Source organism: Equus caballus, chromosome 9 (assembly GCF_041296265.1).
Source record: "Equus caballus isolate H_3958 breed thoroughbred chromosome 9, TB-T2T, whole genome shotgun sequence".
Lineage (NCBI taxonomy): Eukaryota > Metazoa > Chordata > Mammalia > Perissodactyla > Equidae > Equus > Equus caballus.
In genome coordinates this window covers 15336090-15362322 of record NC_091692.1, presented here as the reverse complement: position 1 = coordinate 15362322, position 26233 = coordinate 15336090, and the positions used below count along the sequence as shown (strand labels likewise).

Sequence of the window (26233 nt, the reverse complement as noted above, 5' to 3'; positions counted from 1 at the left end):
CCGCTCGGCAAGCCATGCTGTGGTAGGCGCCCCACGTATAAAGTAGAGGAAGATGGGCATGGACGTTAGCTCAGGGCCAGTCTTCCTCAGCAAAAAGAGGAGGATTGGCAGCAGTTAGCTCAGGGCTAATCTTCCTCAAAAAAAAAAAAGAAACCATTTATGCACGTACAAGCATGCATATGTAGGAGCGGCCCTCTCTTTTGTATAAGCCCAAATTTGAGCATACTTTACACATTTTCCTACAGATTGTATTTTTTTACTTAAAACTATATTGTGGAGGCAATTCTACGTCAGTTCGTAATGCTGCAACTCAGTCTTTCACATAGTTGCATGGTATTCTGTGGCATGAATGTACCATGATTTATTTAACCAGCTCCTTATTGAGAGACACGTAAGTTGTTTCTAGTATTTTGTCATTGAAAATACTGTAGTGAATATCCTTATTCATATACTCTTTGTGACTCTCAACATAAATTCCTAGAAAAAGAGTTGCAGGGTCAAAGGATGTTTGCATTTAAACTTTTTCTAACATTTACAAATTACTTCCCAGAGAGGCTGTACCAATTTATTGTCTCACACTCTATGAGAGTAATTCTTTCTCCACATCTCTGCTAGCATGATATAAAACTTTCTGATGAGTCAAAAATAACTCATTCTTTTTAAAATTTGCATTTCTTTAATTACAAGTGAAGATGAGTATATTTTCCTGTGTTTAAACAAACATGTGTCTTTCTTTGTGGACAACTTTTTCACGTCTTGATAAATGCTTCTTCATCCTCCTTCCTTGCTTCATCCTCCTTCAGTTATTTCTGTCTCTGTCTGTCTCTCTCCTTTCTAAGGACTCTTGGAAATTAACCTTTTTTTTCTATCATATTTTCCGCAAATATTTTTTTCTGAGTTTGTTCTTGCTTTTCAACTTTGTTCATGGTTAACTTTTCAAGCAGAAATTTTTAATTCATGTGGTCGAATGTATTCATTTTTTCTCTATGGCTTTTACCTTATGCTTAGAAAAGCCCTCTCTTACTTTGATGTTATAAAGGAAAAAAAATTCTTCCATGTTTTTTTCTAGTACTGCTATGATTTTACTTTTCATCCTTAAATCTTTGAGCTATCTGGATTTTATTTTTGAAAATGGAGTGAGGTAGGAATCCAAGCTTTATTTTTTTATATGGTTATTCAATATTACAACACCATTTATTTTCCCTCCAAATGAAACCAAAAACTGTTCATAGTATACTTTAATATATACTTTGTATTTATTAATATTTTATTTTTATATATTTATCAATATCTTCTTCTATTTATGATTTTTTATTACTAACCCTTCAGGTATAGTAATAAAGTTACAGGGTATTAAGATACAATCATTTTTGTAGTGAGAAAATTTTGACGTTCATACTATTTTGAGAATCCCCAAACTTGAGCCATTGAATACTCAACTGGTTTTTGTTATCTTTCAAACTCTGAACATTACCTTAACTTTTGACACCCACATTATCTTCCTTTATAATCTCATGTCTCACCCCAAGAACTTGAAACAAAAGTCAGTTTACTGACTACCATGGGGATGAGGTGAGCTGGGACAAGAGGGTCCAGGTAGTGACTATAAGGAGAGGGAAGCCAAGAGGGGTGTGTCATCCAGGAAGCTGCAGCTGGGACACATTGGGAGCAAGCACTCATGGAAGAGGCCCCATACCCCAAGCTTATCAATTATGGGGACCACAGGAACAAAATTGTCACGTAACGCAAAGGATTGCTTGATTGTATCAGAAGAAAAAATCTAGACCTGACAAACAGGATCTTGTACCCAATTCAAACTCAACAGAGCAAGGAGTACCGGGCCCTCAGGCAAGTCGTTGGCTTGAGTTCATTAAAAAAGTCCAAGCCTTAACGAAAGAAAAGGCTGGTTACCTTTAAGGAAGTCTGCTGTAAAATCACAAATGTATGCCATCAATCTTCCTTCTAGTCTTCCCCAGAGACCTACCCAAGAATGCCTCCCTCTGGTCCCATGAGTTTAGACAGGACCTTGTAGATCAGGGCACTGTGTGGAGCCCGTGGGAAATCTCTCTGGATGATCCCGGAGATTTTGGAGCAAGTCTCTGCTCCCTGCAACCGTTCCCTTGTCCATCAAGAGAGCTCCTGACTTGCTACTGGGCTCACAAGTTGCTTGTGGTGAGGAGGTGATTTTTCAGCGTCCATATTTGAGTGTGATAACATCGAATGGATTCCAGGTCTACCACTGACTAGCTGTGTCATCACGGACAGGTACTTAATTTCTCTAAGTCTCAGTTTCATTCTCTGTAAATGGGTTTTACAAAATCCATAGACTTATCTCCTCGGGTTGTCATGAGGATTAAATGAGCAAGGACATACTATGCACTTTAAACATGAACTGGCACATAGTAAGTCCTCAGTAAATGTTAGGGCTTGTTATTGCTATGATCATGATTTCAACCATTTTATTTAAAGAGCAGGATTCCGTAGAGTGCAAGCAGAAAACAATTTTATTTTGTTCCCCCTACTGTGCATTCAAACCCACCCTGTAGGGCTAGCCTTTCCCCGTCCCTTGGGTGAAACCTAAGAAAGGTCCTAGGACACCTCCAGTCACTCCCGTGTACTGTAAAGTTCTCTATCATGTGTAGTCAGAGAACAGTCACATTTCGGTAATTGAAATGTCCAGTTATATGTGAAAATTTAAACTTGGACTTCATTTCCCCTTTCTCTGATGTCACCCCTGGTTCATTACATGAGCCTGTGAAGGGAAAAGAAGTGATCTCTGGTTGGTTTCCTTTCTCTTTCCAACTTGTGCTTGCCCACCTCCATGCCCCCTCTTCCCACTCCCGACCCCAACCCCATGGCCAGAGTAGCTGACCCCTCTGTGACTTTCCTTGACTGACACTGGTGTTGGAGTTCTCTGGAAATGACAGATGTTCAACACTGACTCTTTCTCTCATGGGATGTTCCTATTGGTCCCTTGGAGACTCCATTTAGGAACATACTAGCAGCACTTCTAACATGGGCATGGGCAAGGTCTTTCTTGGGGATGGTCACTTACAAGTCCTGCTGGCCTGCCACCCCCCAGTTGCTGCTTAAAGGCCTGTGTCCCTGGTGTCAGGCCCCTTTAAAGTGACTCCCAGGCATGCCCCTCCCACGTGGCCATCCTGTCCATGGAACTCACATACTTCTGTCCTGCCATCTCTGGCAGGTCAACCTGCTCCCAGTGAAGGCAGCTCTCTTTGCTCTACCCACAGGTTGAAAGTCCCAGTCCTTTAGATTTTTCAGAATTGGATGCTATGCCTCAGATACCAGATGCTTGTGACCCCAAACTCCAGAGACACAGGGAAAGCTCTCCTTAATGCCCTTTGCAATGGGTTTGAGGCCAGGGAAATATTCCTGTCCTCTTCCCATTTACAATGCCCTTTTCCAAAGATGCCTTCTCTCCTTACTTCTTTAACCTAAGGATCAAACTGGTTCTTAACCACCTCGTTTGAAAGTCCTGCAAAAGTTGGTCAGCATCTAACTCTGGAATGTGGGAATTCTTGCTAAGATTGTTTTGTTCTCAGCCGAAACTCAGGCAGAAAGTCCCTTTTAAACATCTTGTTATATTATCAGCATCGTGATCATAGGGTTGTTATGGAATTTAAATGAAAAAAAATACATGTAAGGCACACTTAGCATGGTGTCAGACACGTGGTAAGTGCTCAGGGACATTAAGTGTTTACTTAACAAACATTTGTATGGCATTAACCAGGTAATCTAAGTGCTTTGTAAGTAATAGCTCATTTAATCCTCAAAACAACCCCATCATCCTCATTTTATAAATAAGAAAACTGAGACACAGAGAGGTTACGTACCTTTGTCTATATTAAACAGCTGGTGAGTAACGACAGTCTGGTTCTGGGGGTTATGCTGTTAACCACTATGCTATTTCCCATTCCTAATTATAGCTATTATTATCATCATCATGATTATCCTATTTGTATGGGACCAGGCTTGTACAAGCCTCAAGGCCGTGTAAGTTTCATGAGCAAGCTGCTTGAATGTAAAGCTTGACTTCAGCAAATTGAACTGCTATCCCTCCCTGGACCAGACTCAATGGCTAGTTTAGTTTTTGCCAATGAAGTATGGACAGTGAATACACATGGATCTGGTTAATAGCTGGCTGTGTTCACTCTTACAGCACATTCCAGAAGTTGATTTCAGCTTTATGGATCCTGGACAATCGTGTGGATATCCCTGAACAACAGCGAGGGTGAGGATTTCTCCTTCACATTCCCCTTATACTAAAAGGAAGATTGGCCTGGATCTGAATTTACGGACATTTCTGTTTGGCCTGATGAGCAGGAACTTGGAAAGACCAAGTTTGTTTACAAAGAAGAGACATATGGATTCTGTCGATGAGTTAATTGCAGCAGAAACAGGAGATCAATCATCTTGGGAGAGCACAGGAGTAAAGAACAAGGGACACACACCATCAGATCATTTGACATATTCCTTCGTCCTGAGCAACATCCCACTCAGTGTGGCTGACTCTTCTCCTCCTGACTTCCTGTGTCTTTTCATAACTAATTGCTATAACTAATACAGCTTGAGCATGCTTCTGTCTTGCAATCAAAAGAACTTAGTACAATCATATTATCCTCAAATAATGATAATCTCATCTTTCCCTCCTAATAGTTATGCCTCTTGGTTCTGTTTCTTGTCTTATGGTACTAGCCAGGAATTCCAGAATATTATAAATAATAGTGGTAACATCAGGAATCCTTTTCTTGTTCCTGATATTAATCGCAGTGCCTGTGGAGCATTTTTGGTATGTTCTATCCCTTTCAGAATTCAATTAAAATCTTACTCTAGAAAAATGCACACACCCACAAAATTTTGTCAGCAGTTTTAGGAGTTTCTGGGATCATGGGCTACCTGGAAGGTTTTTGTGAATTCCATTATTAAGTATGAGGTGGCTATTGATTTAAGACAATTTTTTTTTTACCATATTAATGAAGGTTTCTTATAGTGCCAGTTTAGAAATAAGAAAAAAGTAAGTGAGTTTCATTGACTATCTTTTTATCATCAATGAATATATTTATATATTCTTTCTTTTTCATCTTATTGATGCTGAGTGATATTAATATGCTTACTGATATCAAACCATCCTTGCATTCTTGGAATAAACTTTAGATCTGATATATGATTGTTTTAATATTCTGTCAGATTTAATTTGCTAGTGTTATATTTATGACTTGGCATTTGGATTTGCTAAAAGGAATATAATGCCCATTAGACACATTTTGAATGAAAAAGAATTATAAGAAAAATTGTTGGTTAAACCTCAGTTGGCAAGAAAATACTGTCAAAACATCTTTTTTCTAAGCATTCTAGTAAGGATTAAAGAATCAGAAGTTCAAAAAATTATGGAGCTAGGAGAAACAGCTGACAAAACCCACTCATTTTACAAAATAGCAAGGTATTTGTTCAGAGAGGTTAAGTAACTGGTGCAAGATAACACTGCTTAATAGTGGCAGGCATTGGTTGCATAAGCAAGTGGTAGAAGCAAATTGTTGAGGCTGAAGGAGAAAATCGGGGAAACACGTCTCATTTTCAGTGGAATATTACTTTAATTCTATGGGAGACTGAAAAGAGTGACTAGATTTGTTTCTGAAGCAGTGAAAGTTTCACAAAGAAATGATGTAAGCATTTTAATAAATTAAAGCCATTATTGTCATCTTGAAGGGATTAAAAACATTATTGGGCTCAGTTTCCCCATGTCTTCCAGTTCCAATTGTCTCACTTTCTCTTTCTGTGTAGAGCCGAAACTCTGAAAAAGATTTTCAGTTCCTTGGACGTTCCACTCAACACACACCAGGGAACCCTTCCTGCCAAGAATGGACTAAATGCATTACCAATAGAGATGAAAGGAACACAGAACAAAGGAAAGAGGCTTCGAGGACATATATTTCAGAAAGTCGCCAACTTTTAAAACTGTCTGGAACTATACCAACACATATGTAACAGGACCCAGGCAAAGTTGGCTTCTCTTGCTTCTGTTTGCACAAGTTCACGTTGCTTGTCTTTTAAGGTCTCTAACAGGGTCCTCTGAATCCCGATCAGCTTTGTGTTGAATCTGTCTGCCCAACTGTTGCTGTCCTTCTTAGCACAGAGTCAGCTGGAGCCTTGCAGAGCAGTACAACACGACGCCTGGTGCCCAGGCCAGGACTTGCTTCACGTGTGGCAAAGGGCAGAACTTCAACGGCTGCGACAACGGGACTAAAACATCTCCTCTGTTTGGATAAGTCAGTGAGAGACTCGGCCAAATGGGTTGTTTGGTGTCACATAGCAAAACAATCAGTTAGGTAGCTGATTTTTCTCTCCCAACCACTGTGTTGACACTGCCTCAAATTCTAATCTGATGGTACCAAGAGTGCCCTTTTCTTGAAAAAAAAGATTGGCCCTGAGCTGACATCTGTTGCCAACTTTCCTCTTTTTTTTTTTTTTTCCTTCTTCTCCTCAAAGCCCCCTAGTACATAGTTGCATATTCTAGTTGCAGGTCCTTCTAGTTCTGCTATGTGGGACGCCGCCTCAGCATGGCCTGACAAGCCATGCTGGGCCCAGGCCCAGGATTTGAACCAGCGAAACCATAGGCCACTGGAATGGAGGAACTTAACCACTCGGCCACAGGCCCGGCCCCAAGAGTACCCTTTTTAAAAAAATGTTTAGCCACTTAAGGGGTTGTTATATTTACTATTCTTCTGAATCTCCCATCACTCTGTGCAGCAGAGAGAGCAGCTAATATTAGCCTAATTTGATAAAGACGAAACCGAAACCCAGAGGACGTGCCTGGTTTGCTCCAGGTCTCATGGCTTGTTGGTGCTGGAGTTAGAACTTGAACCCCCAGCGGCCCTCACTTTACCTGCCCATCTCTCCCGCAATGCAGCACTGCCTCTGCTTCATCAGCGTTTTTTTTTTTTTCTAGAAATGTATACTTTTTGGAGAGAAAGTTGTATATGTTAGACTTTAAAATTTTAAGTACTTCCAAATATTTGTGGAATACAAGAGCATTCAATAAATAAATGTTATGTAAATTGCAAATGCATTTTGATGAAGAAATTTACTTACATATAGATTTGGAAGATCACTTAGATTGAAATCTATTTTAAAATAATTTAATGGGTATGTGGAGTGGCTTTATGGAAAGATTAATGTATTAAAACAAAAACTAGTCACTCAGAACTTAGGACATTATTTTTAAATTTTTTATTGTGGAAAGTTTCAAACATATATGGAGTAGAGACAAGAGAATAATGAACCCATCGCCCCACTTCAGCAAATATCGACATATGGCCAATCTTCTTTTATCTCTATCCTCTACTCCCCCACCTCTTCCTTGGATTATTTCAAAGTAAATCCCAGACATTATATCATTTCATCCGTAATATTTCTCTAAAAGATAAGGAGCTTTTTTCTTAAGTCACAATACCATTATTACAGTTTTTAAAAGTTAATAGTAATTTCTTAATAACACCTAATATCCAGTTAGTGTTCAAAATTTTCTGGTTGGTCCAAAAAAAGTCCTTTTATGGTTGGTTTGTTCAAATCAGGATCCAAACAAGATGCTCACGTTGAATTTGGCTAGCGTATCTTTAAATCTCTTTTAATCTATAACATTTTTGTCAAGAGAAATGTTTAAGTAACTGCTCCTGGAAGAATTATCTGGCATTCTAGGAAATAGTTTCATTTATATATACCATACTTGATTGATCCTAAGGCAAGATTAATTGTAAGTTGCATTATTATTTTATGTATCACTAGGAAATTAAAATTGCTGGCAATTATAATTGTAAGATGCCACCAATTGTAAGATATATTCCAATTTCAGAGATGTAAAAATGGGAAAAATATACATCTTAAAGTCAATAAATATAGTAGTTGGAACACAGAGAGCTCATAGGCCATGTTTTATTTCAAAACGGGGTGTGGGAATAGCATACGGGATGTGCAAAAAATCCCTTAGATAGGAGCGGTTTACTTTTACCCCAGAGCAGACGCAGACCGGAGAAAGATTTCCGTCCCTTGTTTTCATGGCTCATCTTGATGGCTCCCTTCTCCTCTGCGGAGTGCTTTGACTTCATGTTTGGAATATAACCTGACTTTCTTAGAATGTTTACACCACATTTAATATACATCAATACATTAACTTTTTATACGAATTACGGTCTCTGAGAAGGCAACGAAATGCTTATTTTTTTTGATTACACTGACTTTAGGATGTTGGATGAGCCCAATTTGAAAAACACATATTCATAATGCCACTCTGGTCTTCAAGATGCTGAGCCAGAGTGCGGTTGCACATAGCCTTTCTTTTTGGTTTGTGCCACATCAATGAGTGCTAAACGGACAATGATATTCTTTATATCAGCTGGATGACACAAGGAGGAAAATGAGACTTGGCCAAATTCTATCTGGCCTCAAACATGGTAGTTTTGGTTTTTACATCTTAGAAATGTTGACATCACAGATTAGTGCCTGATAAGCTGAGCGTCCACTTCAAAGAATTTGAACTTCAACTTGGTCTCCTCCTGTTAACGTAAGCCTCTTGACAAGGATGGGCTGGAAGGGTAGGAAGGTGCAAAGTTGTATCACAGGCCCCAGTATCGAGGAAAACGGGCTCTCTACTTTCTCACCTCAGGTCACTGGCAATTTTTGAAACGCAAAAAACTTTGATTTTTCCCTGGAGAGTTCCAACCCATGGCTAAAAGAATTTTGCTTCTAGCCATCTGTGCTTATAAGAAGGATCTGGTTGTTTATTTACCAGATCTGAAGTTGTCCAAAGTCAGTTGACCCCATGGCTCTCAGAAACCTGGGATATGGAAATTTTTTAAAGGGTAGAAACGTGCTGCCCGATTCTTGTTTGTGCTCTCTGAAGTACAGCAATGGGTTTGTTCTAGAATTAGCTTTCCAAGGATCCAGGAAGCTCTATCATGGAGAATGTAAAACCAGAGATCCAGGTAAACCAGCAACTTATTACTACTCTTCGGTTTGTGCCTTGATTATTGAAAGGAATAAAGTTTTTGAATTTCCTCTTAAGGACTCTGATTTAGCAGATTATTAATCAATGTTTCCTTTCCACCATTTGAGTTAAGTTTCAATGACAGTGTCTTTCAAATGTTTTTGGAATGCTGCCCTAAACTTTTCTACTTTTCAAAAGTGACAAAAGAGAAAGAAGACAACCGTGGTAGCCTAGTGTCCTGAGAATTTACACCGGTTCCTTTGCGGTTGAACGTTGCTACTTAGCAGTGAGAATTGTTGGTTGAGGGGAAAGAAAATCAACAGCAACACATGCAATGTTCAATGAATACATGGGGCTCAGGAGCATTAGAAATTTGAAAATAGGCACTACTAACTGGGAATAGATTTAAAGAGGGAGAATTGCTCATAATATTTAGAAGTAGAAAGCATAGCAGTGGATACACTTTCTTAGTAATGTCAACAATAAACACTATTCTTTGTCAAAGTGGTAAAATAAAGTTCTGATCTTATGTTGTTGATTAAAAAGAGGGGCTGGCCTGGTGGTGCAGCGGTTAAGTGCGCTTGTTCTGCTTCGGCAGCCCGGGGTTCACTGGTTCAGATCCTGGGTACGGACATGGCACCATTTGGCAAGCCATGCTGTGGTAGGTGTCCCACATATAAAGTAGAGGAAGATGGGCATGCATGTTAGCTCAGGGCCACTCTTCTGCAGCAAAAAAGAGGAGGATTGGCAGCAGATGTTAGCTCAGGGCTAATCTTTCTCAAGAAGAAATAAATAAATAAATAAAAATTTAAAAAAAATTAAAAAGAAAAAAAGTTCAAACCCCAAGCATCCTTTTTACCTTCCAGGGCTTGTAGTGACCGGACACAGTTATCATTTCAGCAGGCTTTGCAAGAATTGCTTGAAGAACCATTGGTTACATTTACCTTCTTCTGTTTGTTCCTGCCCATAAAGTTTCACAGACCTGTGAAGCTGGAAGGGAACTTTTCTCTAAGTAAATGTTTTATTGAAATATTATATGTACAGAAAGGTGAACAAATCATGACTGTTTGGCCAAATAATTGTTGTAAAGTGACCACATGCATATAACAACCACTCAGATCAAGAAACAGATTGTCACCAACACCAGAGAAAGCCCCCTTGTTCTGCCATTTAGTCCTCCTCACTCCAAAGCTAACTGCTGTTCTGACTTCTTTCACCACAGTTTTGCCTGTTTTGGATCTTTGTAAAAATGTGATCAAAAGTATATATTATTTCAAATCTGACTTTCATTCAACATGAACGTTTGTGAGGATCATTCATACTGCTTCACGCAGCAGTAGGTTATCCGTTCTCATTGCTGTATGTGAATAAATGAAATTGTACAAAAATACCATAATGTATTTATTCAAAGTATATCTATCCATCAAACATTGATGGACATTAGAGTTGTTTTGAGCTATTATGAATAGTCCTGCCATGCACATTTGTGTGTGTGACTTTTGGTGCACATATGTGTAAGTTTTCCTTGGTTATACATTGAAAAATGGAAGGTTTGGGTAATTTCAACTTTTGTATATATCGTCAAACAGTTTTTCAAAGTTGTTATACACATTTTCACTTCCACCAGGGTGTATGAAAGTTTAAGCTGTTTCAGAGACTTGTCAACACTTGGTATTGTCAGTCTTACTAATTTTAACTATTCTGGTGGGTATGCAGAGGTTTTAATTTGCATTTTGGTTTGTTTTTTTTTCAAAGATTTTATTTTTTTCCTTTTTCTTCCCAAAGCTCCCCGGTACAGAGTTGTATCTTCTTTGTTGTGGGTCCTTCTAGTTGTGGCATGTGGGAGGCTGCCTCAGCATGGTTTGATGAGCAGTGCCATGTCCGTGCCCAGGATTCGAACCAACAAAACACTGGGCTGCCTGCAGCAGAGCGCGCGAACTTAACCACTCGGCCATGGGGCCAGCCCCCTGCATTTTGGTTTTAATTTGTATTTTCCTGGTGATTAATAAAATTGAGCACCTTGTCATATGTTTATTGACTGCTTGGGTATCATTTTTGTGAAATGCTTATTTAAGTCTTTTGCCTATTTTTTGTTAAGTTGTCTGCTTTTCTCTATTGATTTGTAGGAATGCTTTGTATATAGAAATATGATTCCATGGTTGGATGTTGGTATTAAAAATATCTTTCTCCACTTGGTAATCTTCCTTTTCACTCTTTTAATGTCTTTTGATGAATACAAATTCTTATTTTAATGTAGTCCAACTTATAGATCTTTATTTTTATGGTTAGTGCTTTTTATGTCTAGTGTAGGAAATTGTTACCTACTTCAAATTCATGAAAATATTCTCATATGACTTCTTTCTAGGATTTTTATTGTTTCATATTTAGAATTAATATTCATCTGGTATTAATTTTGTGTATAGGGAGAGAGAAGATACAAGTTTCACTTTTTTTTTCATAAGGATATCAATTAACCCAGCATCATTTGAAAAGACCATGACTTTCCCCATAGTACCACAGTGATTCTGTTTCTAAACTCTCTATTCTGTTCCATTGATCTGTCTCTTTTTGTACCAATGACAGACTAATCAATTATTGTAGTTTTATAAATCCTTCTACTTTGTTCTTCACAATTCTCTTGGCTATTCTTGGTCCTTTGAATTTCCAAGTAAATTTTAGAATCAAGTAATCAATTTCTATTTTTTAAAAAGAATTGCTGAGGGGCCAGCCCTGTGGCCAAGTGGTAAAGTTCACGTGCTCTGCTTTGGTGGCCCAGAGTTTCATCGGTTCGAATCCTGGGCATGGACATGGCACCACTCATTGGGCCATACTGAGGCAGTGTCCCACATAGCACAACTAGAGGGACCCACAACTAGAAATATACAGCTATGTACCAGGGGCCTTTGGGGAAAAAGGAAAAATAAAATCTTAAAAAAACAAAAGAACTGCTGAGATGTCTGTTGGATTTACATTAAATTCTCTAGACCAATTTGGGAAGAACTGACATTTTTGCGATATTGAATCTTCTAGTCCGCAATTGCGGCATATTTCCCTGCGTATTTATATTTTCTTCATTTTTCGTTCAATATTTTTTTGTAGTTTTCTATGTAGATTTTTATCATGTTTCATTATATTTATTTCCAAAGCATTATGATTGCTAAATGCTGTGATATTATTCTTAAATTTTCATTTTCTAATTGTTATTATATGATTTTTTTGTATTGACCTTGTATGCAGTGACCTTGCTACATTTGCTGCAGATTCCTTCATATTTTCTACCTACACAATCATGTCATTAGTGAATAATGGCAGTTTTATTTCTTCCTTTGCCATTTTTATAATTTTTCTTTCTTTTTCTTGCCTTATTGCTTTGGCTAAAAATGGCAGTTCAATGTTGATAAAAACACCTGTATCTCATTCTTGATTTCAAGGGGTATTTTTAATATTTTGTCATTAAGTATGATATTTATTGTATGTTTTTTACAGATTCTTTTTGTCAAATTAAGAAGAAATCTTTCTATTCCTGGTTGGCTAAGCTTTTTGATCACGAATGGGTATAGAGGAAACTTTTAATCTATCTCCTTCATTCTTAGTCTGGACGACACCCAAACTACTCTGCAGTTGAGGTTATATTTTATTATTAAGACAAAAAAAACCTCTTACATTTTAATACTACATTCTCATGGAAGGTCTGCCATTATCTCTATTCCATTTCCTCATCTGTAAGATGAGGATGATAATAGCGTTTACTACAAATTGTTGGTGGGAGATGAAACAAGGCATATAAACTATTTTAACTCTGCCTGATGGCTGGTAAGCATTTTATAAATGTTAGCTATTATTATTTTGTTTTTTTTCAGGTGAAGCAAACAAGACAGGGAAAGGGTGACAACTAGTGGTGACTTTGGTCCTGGAAACCAGATCTCTTGACTCTCACCTCCTGGCTCCTTCCCCTACATCATTTTGCCTCAAGAGAGGGTTTGATGGCCTTTTAATAGTTCTCTATCAGTAAGCCTCTTCTTCATACCAAAGGTTTTCAAAGGATTATGAAATAATTCTGATAAACTATACTGACTGGAAAGGCTTTTCTGTAGATAATTCTAAGTAGTGAGTGTATTTAGTGTACATGCTTCCTAAATATGTCTCAGAATAACAGGCTTACTCGAGAAAGAATTTTTTTGTCAAATTCTTTCTTATATAGACTCTTCTTACAAGTTGAGACCGTTACTTCCCTCATGGTTGTCATGCGAAGAATCTTGTCTTCAATCAGCTCATTAAGGTACCTTTGTAAAGACAGTGTTTTTTTAAAAGGCACTTTGCCAGCTTCCTCAAACATAACTTTGCAAATGGCCGGCCAGAAAAACATGGCAAATCACTTCCATATGGCTCAAGGCAATGAGAAATTTTCTTGATTAACAACACATTCAGTACAATAAAATAACTTCCAAATCTGCTAAAGAGACACTAACTTATCTGCTACATCTATTTTCTGTTTGACTTTTCACTGTTTTGACTCTTCAAAAACCTTCCTAAACTCCCAATTGGTTCATTTTTGAACAACCCCTTCTGCCAAGATGATCACCTGTTCCTAGTTGTCTGTTCTATCAAGCAAATGGCTGCTCTTAAACTTATTTCAGAACCAGCTGCTTTAAACATATGCTTCAAAAATTCAAGAGACGGTTTTTACAGACTCATCAGTTGATAAAATCATTAACATGTCATCTGCATATGCAAGTCCTAGTTTAAAGATTTAACTACTCTATTTCCTTCCACACCTGTCTAAGTGGTAAACCAAACAAGTTAGTTCACTTCATAAATTCCTCATCAAAGGGCTTTTAATTAATATATAAAGGACAAAATAGGCACCGTAGCCTTAACGTTTTCATTATCTGGATCTCTTCATTCCTCCCAGGGAGAAACTAAACACAGCGTTTTGGCACTCTTCATAAATTGAAAAGCTATAACTTAAGCCTATACGACTTTAAACAACATGTCCTCATCCTTCAAGAACTATTTTTTCTTTTTCAAACGAAATTGAATAAAAATCCAACTGTCTTTCACTCTATATATTTTGCAGTTTCTCTTGTTATAACCAAACCATCTGCCACCTCTGTCCCTAACGCCTGGAATGAATCAAATCATTTTCCTTGCAAACACCGTTAATCTCACAGTAAGCCCTACTAATCACTTTGTAATCGGCACTCAAAGGGGCTAAAGGTTCTTGATTTTTAATCACGATATTTTAATCATCATTCTTGTGAGATGGTACTGAGTAATCCCTGAATTTGGAGCTTATTTCTTCTCAACTTCCTAATTGTTCCCTATGACAAAGAACAGGAGGTCTCTGGATAGGAAAAACCAGCTCTGTCTGGCTAGAACTGGTTGGGGAGAACATGACAGTCCCAGGATGGTGTTCCTGGTGACTGTATGACTATTTTTTTCAATTTTGGATACTGAAGACATTTCCTTATTTTTGTTTTACTTCCTTATTTTCCTTTGTTTTCTTTTACTTCCTTATTCTTTTCCTTAATCTCTTTTTTCTCTATTGCACTTTTAGTTGAGCTAATTTTTGATTTTTTCTCTCTGCATCCTTAAAAGGCTTTGGTTTCCGCTTTGTCTAATTTCCTTTTTTACTCTTTCTCAAGTTGACAAAATTCCCTTCTATTCCTAGTTTTCTCAGAGCTCATGTCATGTATGGGTATTTGATTTGGTCAAATGCTTTTTCTGCATCTGTCTATACGATTATACGATTTGTCTTCTTTGATCTGTTGCTGTGATGGATTACATTAATTGACTTTTGTCTTTTTTGTATTCTTAAGGTGCATTATTCTTTTATATAACTCTTTTAGATAATCTCTTTTATATAACTTTACAATTTATTTCTTTTTCTTTCCAATTTTTTTTCCCTGAAAGGGATGGAAGTCATGACACATCTCGGAAGTTTGCTATTTTGTTAAATGATTGTTCCTTTCTCTTCATTCTTAATTTTTTCTCCATCACCTGTTTAAGGTGATGTGTCATTTTCTCATCTCACAATGTCTTTCTTGACCATGTTTACATAATACAGAAAAATCTATTTTTATTCTTAAAATTCATTCATTTAAAAATACGTTCAACATCACTATTTTTTAGGAAAATTCAAATCAAAACTACAATGAGATATCGCCTTACACCTGTCAGAATGGCTATAATTTACAAGACAAAAAATAACAAATTTTGGAGAGGATGAGGAGAAAAGGGAACCCTCATACACTGCTGGTGGGAATGCAAACTGGTGCATCCACTATGGAAAACTGTATAGACATTCCTCACAAAATTAAAAATAGAAATACCATAAGACCCAGCTATCCCACTGCTGAGTATTTATCCAAAGAACATAAAATCAACAATACAAAGAGATTTATGCTCCCCTATGTTCATTGCAGCATTATTCACTATAGCCAAGACACCCAAGTGCCTGTCAACTGATGAATGGATAAAGAAGATGTTATATGTATATATATACAATGAACCACTACTCAGCCATAAAAAAAGACACGCAATTGTGCCATTTGCAACAACATGGATGGACCGTGAGGGTATTATGTTAAGTGAAATAAGTCAGACAGAGAAAGACAAACACTGCATGAGTTCACTCTTATGTGGAAGATAAACAAACACATGGATAAGGAGAACAGATTAGAGGCTACCAGAGGGGAAGGGGATGGGAAGGAGGGCGAAAAGGGTAAAGGGGTCCACATGTATGGTGACAGATAAAAACTAGACTATCAGAGGTGAGCATGATGCAGTCTATACAGAAACTGATATCTAATAATGTACACCTGAAATGATACAATGTTACAGACCAATATAACCTCAAGAAAATAATTTAGAAAAACTCGTTCATTTAATTTATTTTTAAAAATATTATTGAGGACTGCTATGTGCCATAAACAAACCAGAAACTCATTCACCATTTAGTCTGAGGCTCTGCATCAGCTAAGTACCTCTTGCTCAGAATCGAAGTTTAAATTCTTGGCCTTTAAGTAAATGATTGGGAATTGGGCCTTTTCCCTTGGTTACTTAAATAACAAAAATGATCATTATAGAGTTGGGAGCTCCTTTTATGATTCGTTTTTCCCAAGTCCCACCCTGTAGCATATTTATCAATTTGTCAAGTACAGATCTGACAATTAAGTGCGTTCTAATTATGTGTGAGGGGAATAGGCATGGAGAAGGAAGGACGAGAAGTCCTGAGGTGACACGCCTTTTCTCTAAGAGTCTAGATTAGAAGAGTAATAACCTCATAATTGGTCTCTGTGCTTTCTGTTTCTCTCCACTCCCATCAGAGTGATCTCCCCCAAACACAGCATTGATTTTTTTTTTAACAATTCAATGGTTTTTAGTACGTCCATAGGGTTGTGCAATCACCACCACATTCAATTTTAGAACATTTTTATCATCCCCCAAAGAAACTCGTATCCCTTAAAATCTCCTCCCAATCCTTCTCTCTCTCCGTCCAGCACTAGGCAACCACTAATTTGCTCTCTGTCTCTGTAGATTTTCCTATTCTAGATAATTTATATAAATGGAATGATATAGTATGTGGTCTTTTGTGACTGACTTCTTTCCCTTAGCATATTGTTCTCAAGGGTCATCCATGTTGTAGCCTGTAGCTAGACCACGTTTTGTTTATCTATTGATCAGTTGACGGACATTTGGATTGTTTCTACTTTTTCACTATTATGAGTACTGCTGTATGCACATTCATTTACAAGTTTTTGTGTGGGCATATATTTTCATTTCTCTTGAGTATATACTTAGGAATGGAATTGCTGGGTCCTACGGTAACTTTATGCTTAACTTTTTGAGGAACTGCCACACTGTTTTTCAAAATGGCGGCACTATTTTACATTTCCACCAGCAGTATGTGGGGGTTCCAGTTAATTTCTGCACATTCTCACCAACACTTGTTATTGTCTGTCTTTTCTATTATAGCCAAACTAGTGGATGTAAAGAGGTATCCTTCTGGTTTTGATTTGCATTTCCCTTATGACTAATGATGTTGAGCATCTTTTCGTGTGCTTATTTGTCATCTGTATATCTTCTTTGGAGATATATCTATTCAGATCCTTTGCCCAGTTTTTAAGTGGATTCTTTATTTGCTGTTGACTAGATGTTATATATTCTACATACAAGTTCCTTATTATATATATGATTTACAAATATTTTCTTCACCTCTGTGGTTTGTCTATTCACTTTCGTGATGATGTCCTTTGAAGAACAAGTTTTTAATTCTGGGGAAGTCCCATTTATCTATTATTTTCTTTGATTGCTTGTGCTTTTGAGATCATATCTAAGAGATTAAAAAAAAGCAATTGACCATAAATGTGAGGGTTTATGTTGGATTCTCAATTCTATTTCATATATTTATCTCCTTATGCAAGTACCACGCAGTCTTGATTATTTGTAGCTTTGTAGGTAGTTTTGAAATTGGAAAAATGTGAGTCCTTCAACTTTGTTCTTCTTTTTCAAGATTGTTTTGACTATTCTGGGTCCTTTGAGTTCCCAAATGAATTTCAGCATTAGCTGGTTAATTTCTACAAAGAAGCCGGGTGGGATTCTCATAGGGGTTGCATTGAATCTGAGGTTAGTTCATTGACTATTGCCATCTTAACAATATTAAATCTTCTGACTCATAGACATGGGGTGTCTTCCCATTTATTTAGATTATCCCTAACTTCTTTCACCAATTTTTGTAGTTTTCAGAGTATAAGTTTTACACTTCTTTTGTTAAATTTATTCCCAAGTATTTAATTCTTTCTGAAGCTATCGTAAGTGGAATTGCTTTCTTCATTTCAAATTTGGATTGTTTACTGTATAGAAGCATAATTAATTCTGCATATGGATCCTGTGTCCTACAACTTTGCTGGACTTGTTTACTAGTTCTAATGGGATTTTTGTGTGTGTGGATTCCTTAGGATTTTCAGTATACAAGATCATGTCACTTGCAAATAGAGGTAGTCTTACTTCTTCTTGTCCACTCATGAAGCCTTTTATTTCTTTCCTTGCCTGATTGTCCTGGCTAGAATTGCTAGCAGAATGTTGAATAGAACTGGTGAAAGCAGACAGCCTCATCTTGTTCCTGATCTTAGGGGGAAAGCATCCAGACTTTCACGATTAAGTATGATGTTAGCTGTGAGTTTTTCTAGATGGCTTTTATCAGATTGAGGAAATTAGTTACTCATCCTAGTTAGCTGGATTTTGTCTACCGTGAGGGTTGGTTTTTTCAAATGCTTATCTTGCATTTATTTAGATGTTCATGTGGTTATTGTTTTTTATTCTATTGATATGGTGACATTACTTAATTTTTTAATGTTCAACCAATCTTGCATTCCTGGGATAAATCCCACTTGGTCATGGAAGGTAATCCTTTTATATGATGTTGGATTTGGTTACCTAACTCTCTGTTGAAGGTTTTTGCATCCATAATCACATTGATCTACAATTTTCTTTTCTTGTGATGTCTTTGCCTGGTTTTGGTAGCAGGGTAATAGTGGCCTTATAGAATGAGTTGGGAAGTAGTCTCTCACCTTCACGTTTTGGGAAGAATTCATGAAGGATTGGTATTAACTCTTGTGTAAATGTTTGACAGAATTCACCCAACGAGGTCAGCACTGATTTTTTTTCCTTTCTGTTAAAAACCCTTTAATGGTTACCAATTGCTAAGAAATTAGAGATTACATCCCATACTGTGCCCTCTACAATGTCACAATCTACATTTCCAATCTTATGTTCTACTATTCCTAACTAGTATCCCACTGGCTGCTACTGCTAGGCAACTTGTCCACAGGCTATTTCGCCTTTTGCCTTGACCTGTGCTTCTCATGTGCTTTTGTATCTCACTAGTCACACCGCCATCCCTCCTTAAGACATCTCAAGTCTATGTATACCTTGGAAACTTTTCTTGATTCTCCTGTTGAATTACCTCGTGCAATTTTCTAACCAATTTCCCCTAATAACTATTTTGAGAATCTGTTGATCTCCACAGTATAGGACTTATTGAAAAGTCTTCATAATAGTCTTCAGTAATTAATTAATTTCAAAAAAGCCCCTTAATGGGAAAACCCCATCCAGTGAAATTGGGACCTGTTAGTTACTCTGGTAATGACACATAACTATCAAATGCTATAAGGAATCTACTGCAAACAGAATTTCTCTGTGAGCTCTTTTTCCAGTGTCAGAATAATTAAAAAGAATTTTTGCTTGAGTAACTCATTTTGAATGACTTCTCTGAGTTTCATCATATTTCTGAGGAAAATTTGTCTTAAAAAATTGATTCAGTACGGAGGGAGATACTGCAGGCCTTTTTGCTGACTTTCCAAGTCTCAAAATAATGATCTTCACGGTAGAGAATAAGCTAATGGCAAAGATACAATGGTAGTAGTTTTCTAAAAAGTATTTCTTCTTCCAACATCCAAAATAAAGTTTTCCAATATTTTAAAGCTGAGGTATAATTTTTTAAGAAGCTGTATTACCTTAGTAAATATAGTATTTTATATATAATATTGTTCTTCAAGTACATATGGAGATTGCATTTTTTTTTTTTTTTTGCTGGAAAAGATTTGCTCTGAGCTAACATCTGTTACCAATCTTCCTCTACTTTTTTTTTCCTCCCCAAGTCCCCAGTGCATGGTTGTATATCCTGGTTGTAAGTTGTTCTAGTTCTTCTATGTGAGATGCCACCACAGCACGGCTACTGACCAACGGGTGGTGTGGTTCCATGATGGGGAAACAAACCTGGGCCGCTGAAGCAGCAAGTGCTGACCTTTAACCACTAGACCATCAGGGCTGGCTCAAGATTGCATTTTCTTAATATAGTTTTGAAACGTTTATGAGGGAAAAAGAATTATATAGAACATGCTCAAAACCCCTTTCTGTGTTGCCATATTTTGAGGGCTTGCTACATGAATGAGTAAAATTTGTGTAAGGTAAGTACTACACTAACATTGCTAATGTACATCTATTTCCTAAATTTCATTAAGATAGGATTTTTATTTTAGTGAGGAATGAGGTAAGAAGAAAACTCTTTCAAATAAGATTATCAACAAACACACGTCATAGATCTATGCTATTATGTAAATGTTGTGACTACAGTCGTAGCTTTAGGTGACTTCAACAATATTGCCAGTTTTATCTCAACATTAGCCGGGAGGTATGTTGGTATTGCCCGTACTATTATCATCAATAAAAAAATCATATGAGCTACATTTATTTATTGACTCTTTCTGTGTCCTAGGCATGAGGCCAGGCACCTGTACTGTCACCTAACTTACCACAAACCAGCAAGCAAGCTGTTTATAATACTTAGGATTGGGTTCAATTGTGAGGAACAGACACCTAAAATAACAATGTCTTAAAAAAGGGAAAATTTGATTTCTCTCACGTAAAAGTCCAAAGGTAGGCAGTCCAGGGCTGGTTTCACTGTTCTGCTCTGCAAAGTCCTTAGGGAATCAATCTCTTTCTCCCTTATAATTGGCCACTGGCTGCACTGCCAACAGAGAGAAAAGGGATGAAGAAAAAAGGGGCAAAGGAAACATACCAGCTTCCTCAGGAAGATTTCTGCTACGTGATATTTCACTTAGAGCTCATTGGCCAGAACTTAGTCACGTAAACACCTAGGTGGGTGGCCATGTGCCCAGCTAAAAATTTGGGGATCTAAAACCTAGATAAAAGAAGATAACAAATATTGGGGGATAACTAGATCCCTTCTCTGCCACAATATTATCATCTCTATTTCATAGATCAGAAATCTGAGGTTTAGAACTATTAATTAACTTGCCTAAAGTTGTCCAGTTAATAACCTTTTTGGAGAAGTGATAATTTCTTTTAGAAGCCCAGTAATATTGCCTTAAACACTGGCTCAGTTAGTTGTTGTCATGTAACAGCCACGCCAGACTTAAGCAATAAGCATTTATTTAGCTCAGGAATCTATAGGTCGGCTAGGTAGTTCTACTGATCTGAGGCAATCTTGGCTGATCTCCCCTTGGAGGGTGGTGGGGGCCTGATCTCGAACTGCCTTGGCTGTGACAACTTGACATTGCTCCACACTGCCTCTCATCCTCCAGCAGGCTAGCCTGGGCTCGTTCTTGCGGCATGGCAGAAATCCAAGAACAGACACATGCAAGGCTTCTTGAGGCACAGGTTCGTAATCGGCTCAATGTCATTTCCACTGCATTCTATTCGTCAAAGCAAATAACAAGATCAGTCTAGATGCAAGGAGTGGGGAAACAGATTCCATCTTTTGATGAATTGCAGAGTCACATTGCAAAGAACACGGACACAAGGGGACCACTAGCTGGGGCTATCAATGCAACAATCTACCATCATGCTAATAATAGTTGTCTGGAATTGAGAATAGTAAAGATAATTTCAACAAAAAACCTGAATTTGCTGTCTTTATTTAGCATGTAATTAATCATATTTTTCTTCTAGGAGGAATTCACGTTCTATAATAAACCTACTCGACAGTCATAGACACACTCATAAAGTGAACAGAGAAAAAGGTCCATGAGTCTTGGAATATTTTCTTCTATTAGACTGAATCTGGACTGAGTCTTGGGAGGGATACAGAAAGAAGGAATCTGTGGCTAAAGATTTCTTCATTGTCCTGTGAAACTGTCCTTTGTCCTTGATTGCATTTTTCTCTGAAATAGAATGTCTGTATTAAATCTTAATAAAAAGTTTGTGGATGTCCTCAGGTTCTTTTTCTTTTAAAGATTTTATTTTTCCTTTTTCTTCCCAAAGCCACCAGTACATAGTTGTATATTTTTAGTTGTGGGTCCTTCTAGTTGTGGCATGTGGGACGCCACCTCAGCATGGCTTGACGAGCGGTGCCATGTCCGCACCCAGGATCTGAACCGGCGAAACCCTGGGCTGCCAAAGGAGAGCACGCAAACTTAACCATTCGGCCACAGGGCTGGCCCCAATCCTCAGGTTCTTGAGAAGAGAATCAAAAGAGTTAGTTTTGTTCTCTTGATGATTTGGACCAGTTTGTTCATTCATTCATGAAACAAAAATGCATTGAGTCCCCACCATGTACCAAGCACCATGCTAGGCACTGAGACACAATGATGAACAAAAATAGAAAGGATGCCTACTTTCACAGGGTCTACCCCGGGGGTTTGGAGAGATGAGACATTAATTAATAATCTCACAAATAAATGTGTCGTGACAAAATGCAAAAAAGAAGACAGGAAGTAAAGGTACATCATGATATGAGACTCTCTAAAACAAACAGCTGATCTGGGGCATCCAGGAAGCCTTTCTTGAAGAAGAGATTTAAGATTGAGATCTGAAGGAAAAGTGAATTAGGAGGGTAGGGGAAGAGGACAGGGTTCTAGGCAAAGCAAAAGCATTTTAAAGGCCCTGAAGTGGCACGGAACCCTGCACTTAGGAAGAACTGAAAGAAAGCCAGTGGCGCCAAAACGCAGAGAGGAAGTGGGTTACAGATGAGACAGAAGAGCTAATGGCTGTCAGATTACGTGGGGCCCTAGGTGGTATAAGAAGCTTTTGTCTTTATCTTCAGAACAAAGAGCAGTCACAGGAAGTGACATGAGCAGAACTGTGAAATTGACAGGTCACTTTGAGGTTAGGTCCAAGACTGGATAAGTAGAGACCATTTGGGAGGCTACTGCTATGTCCAGGTGGAACAGGAAAGCTTAGCCTAGGGCAGTGCCAGAAGAGAGCGTGCCATTCCGAGTCTAGGATTGAAGAGACCTTGTGTGTTTCTGCTTTACTTTTGGGCTGCAGCCACCACCATGAGAGGAACATGGCAAGAGTGGCCTCCTTGTCCGAGGAAGATGAGAGACCTGTGGGAGAGGGCACCCTACAGACCTACAGCAAGAAGCAGAGCACAGGGCTGCTGCAACCTGAAACAGAGTGACCCAACTGAGTCTGGCCTGGATCAGCCAAAATCCAGCCCTCTTTTAGATGCCTGAGTGACTATAAATGAAGACTGTTTCAAAAAATTAAAATTGGAAGTTGTTTGTTCCTCAGCAATGGCTAGCTGATACCAGAAGGGTGGAAAATTACTTTGGGCTTTAAGTCTGCAAAACTAAATGGATGGGGGTACCATTCACCTCAGTTAATCCACTTCCTATTTTTAAACACCTTTCTTTGCTGGGCCCAATTTTCCCAGGTCTTTTCCTGCCATATCTACCCCATTACTGCCACTTAGTCTCTAAGACCAAAGTTAAGTAGGAAGCTAGGTGGGAGGAAGGAAGCAAGGGTAGGTGCTATGCACAAATTCTGTGCCCCCAAATTCCTGTGTTGAAGCTCCGCCCCCTAATGTGACTGCATTTGGAGGTAGGGCCTTTATGGAGGTAATTAAGGTTAAATGAGGTCATAAGGGTGCGCCCTGATCCAACAGGATTAGTGTCTTTATAAAAGGAGGAGAAGACACTAGAGAGTTCCCCCCACCCCTGCATTCCTGTCTCTCTCTTTTCCCTTCCCCTCCACACTCACCCCCAATACAAACCCAAAACCAGCACAAAGGAGCGATTATGTGAGCTCACAGGGAGAAAGCAACCCTAAAAGCCACGAGGAGAGGCCTCAGAATGACACGTACCTTGCCAGTCCCTTGATCTTGGACTTCTCAGCCTCTAGAACTGTGAGAAATAAATCTCTGTTGTTTATCAGCCCCCCAGTCAATGGCATTTTGCTAAGGCAGCCCTAGCAGACTAATGTAGTGGGTGTGAGGCTGCATGAGAGAGAGAAGATAGGAGAAGGTGAGAGTGAAAGGGGGTGGGAAATGACAAAGGATGGGTCTGTCAGGGAAAAGGCATAGGCTGGTAGCATGTGGGCACCTCCTTAGAAGGACATACTTAGACAACTCAGATACTATTCCACTGTTGGTGTAGTTGAAGTTCACAAGGTGACGTCAGCTGTTTCCAAAGAGACTACATTTTAGCATAATAAGCAATCTTGAAAAAAATTACAAGTTTAAATAAGAGACTAGCAAGAGCATCAACCACTGTTGAACCCACATATTCTGCCGTTTCTCTTATGTGATGGAGCTGTGACTAGGGCCACATCTAGGATGGGACCCCACCCCCATGCAAAGTCCAGCTTGTCTCTGAGGAAGAGAAAAACATGGAGGTCAAAGGAGATTTTTCCTTCTGTTGACCCAACCTAATCCATTTCCTTTCCCTTAGCAGAGGCTGCAGACTGAAGCAAATTTGCGAAAGAATTTCCATGATCTTGTTATTTGAATTTTGTTTTTCTTCTTCATTGCTGCGGATAGACACTGCAGTGGGAATAGAGCAAAGGGGGAATTCTTAATCTCTTTTTGTGTCCTAAAGGAGAGCTTGCCTAAAACCGTCACACGGCCCCTGTTAAAACCTTACCTGCTGCTGTTTAAAGTGATCTTAAATCTATTAAACGGTATACAAGACTTTTAACACAGCTTGTTGCTCTTTGCTGCCTAAGAATCCTCTAATAGTAACTTCTGGAAAGCTTAAGTGTCACGCAAAAAGGGTCTTTGCCCTGACACAGTTTTGATTGAGTGAACTCCGTTTGTAAAGTGTGTTTGTGTATGTGTGTGTGTGTGTGTGACAGAGATAGAAACAGAGAGGGACTGAGACACAGAGAGCTGGTTGTGGTCTCTCATTCCTACAGCAGAGCTGGTGGCTGGTCTGGTTTTCGTTTAACAGTTCTTTGACTGACATTTGACTCTCCTGGCTTGTTAGAATAAGGTCTTTTATAATTTCCTCCCTTTTCCCTGCATGATTTCTGTCCATCACTGGGTAAAGCAGAATTCTTCCTAATGGATTTTTGATTTGTTCTTTGGAGCCCCCGTTTTTTAGTAAGCGCACAAAAAACTATTCATGCACGTTGCTACCTTACACTAAACATTCTTTGTTAGGTTAAATTCTACAAGCTGGGCAGCATAAACATTGAAGAAAAAAAAAAATTCATTGTGCCGCCAGTTCTAAGAATCTGGCACCAAACAGTCCTCCAAGGTTTGTTTAAACAAGACATGTATTAAAAGAGAGACATTTTTCACGGTGTTGATGGCCTTGACCACAGAAGTCACATACTTGAGGCCTCGGTCATTGCAGGCGCATTAAAGAGCCTGTCAGTGAAACTTTCCTCCAGGGCAGGGCCAACGGGAAGATTTCTTCACTTTGGAAGTTCTATATCTTTTAGTTTTTCTAAGGATAGTTTTAGCTTTTTTAGGCTTAGCACATGTCAATACTTGAGGAGAGGGTCAGAGAAAAGTTGGTGGAAATGAAAATTTGCTTTAAGAACTCAGTCAATTCTTCTGTGAAATTACCCTATTCGGTGACTTTCAATCCAGTGGATCTTAATCTTTGAGGCACTTCACTTCTAATTCCATCTCCTAAAACAACACGAAGGGTGACCCTGGGCAGAGCTGGGGGCAGGACGTTCGTTACTTTGTCAGTGCTGCATGCCATGATTCTGCCAGTCTTCCTTCCCCGGTTTGGCTGCCACTCGCTGCTCTTCCTCTCCTGCTCACACCTCTGTCCATCCCCACCCTCCTGCAAAGCATTGCTCAGGGCGAGTTCAATCATGGAACTTAATACCATACTTCCTATTTTGTACTGAAGCATTCATCAACTTACAGCATGTTTAGAACTGACAGGGCTGTTCGTCCATTCATTCATTCACATATTCTTCACCTATTTGTGTTTTGTGCCAGGCATTGCCCCAGGCCCTCAATAGCTTCCATTCTAGCAGGAGGGGTGGGTATGCAGAGAAGCCATTATAACCTACTCAAATAAATTCTGTACTAATGAAAGTGTGAGTAGAGCACAGTGGAAGCATAAGAGAAGTAGTTTTCCAGTCTGTCCAGGAGAAGACTGTGAAGCCTTCCCAAAGCTGGCAGTGGGCAGATCATATTCAGAAAGCAGGTGTAGATATCGTGTTTCCACTGGAGAACAAGCCGTGCAAAGACATGGAGAAACTGAGGGACCACTAGTAGCTGAGTACGGCTGTCGGGTAAGTTGTGAGCAGGGAAGCCACTGCCAATGGCTCTGAAATGGTGGGATGACCTCTTGAAGGATCTCAGATGCCGTGCAAGAGAATTTAGATTCTAAACTAGTGGCAATGGGAAAACCAATGAAGATTTTTAGCAGATATTTTAAATTAGAGTGATCACTCCGGCACTAAGGTGTATGGATGGGGTAGGAGGAGGAATCAGTGAGATTCAACTCAGGAAAATCTAGAAAG

At 38.7% G+C, this 26233-nt stretch overlaps 1 long non-coding RNA gene across 1 annotated transcript; it reads left to right on the top strand.

The window, feature by feature from the left end:
• The first annotated feature begins 1973 nt into the window (after positions 1 to 1973).
• On the top strand, positions 1974 to 7989 carry LOC138915378 (uncharacterized). Its single transcript, XR_011421238.1, has 3 exons — positions 1974 to 2172; positions 4181 to 4252; positions 5803 to 7989. It is a non-coding gene; the product is annotated as an uncharacterized lncRNA (long non-coding RNA).
• The last annotated feature ends 18244 nt before the right edge of the window (positions 7990 to 26233 follow it).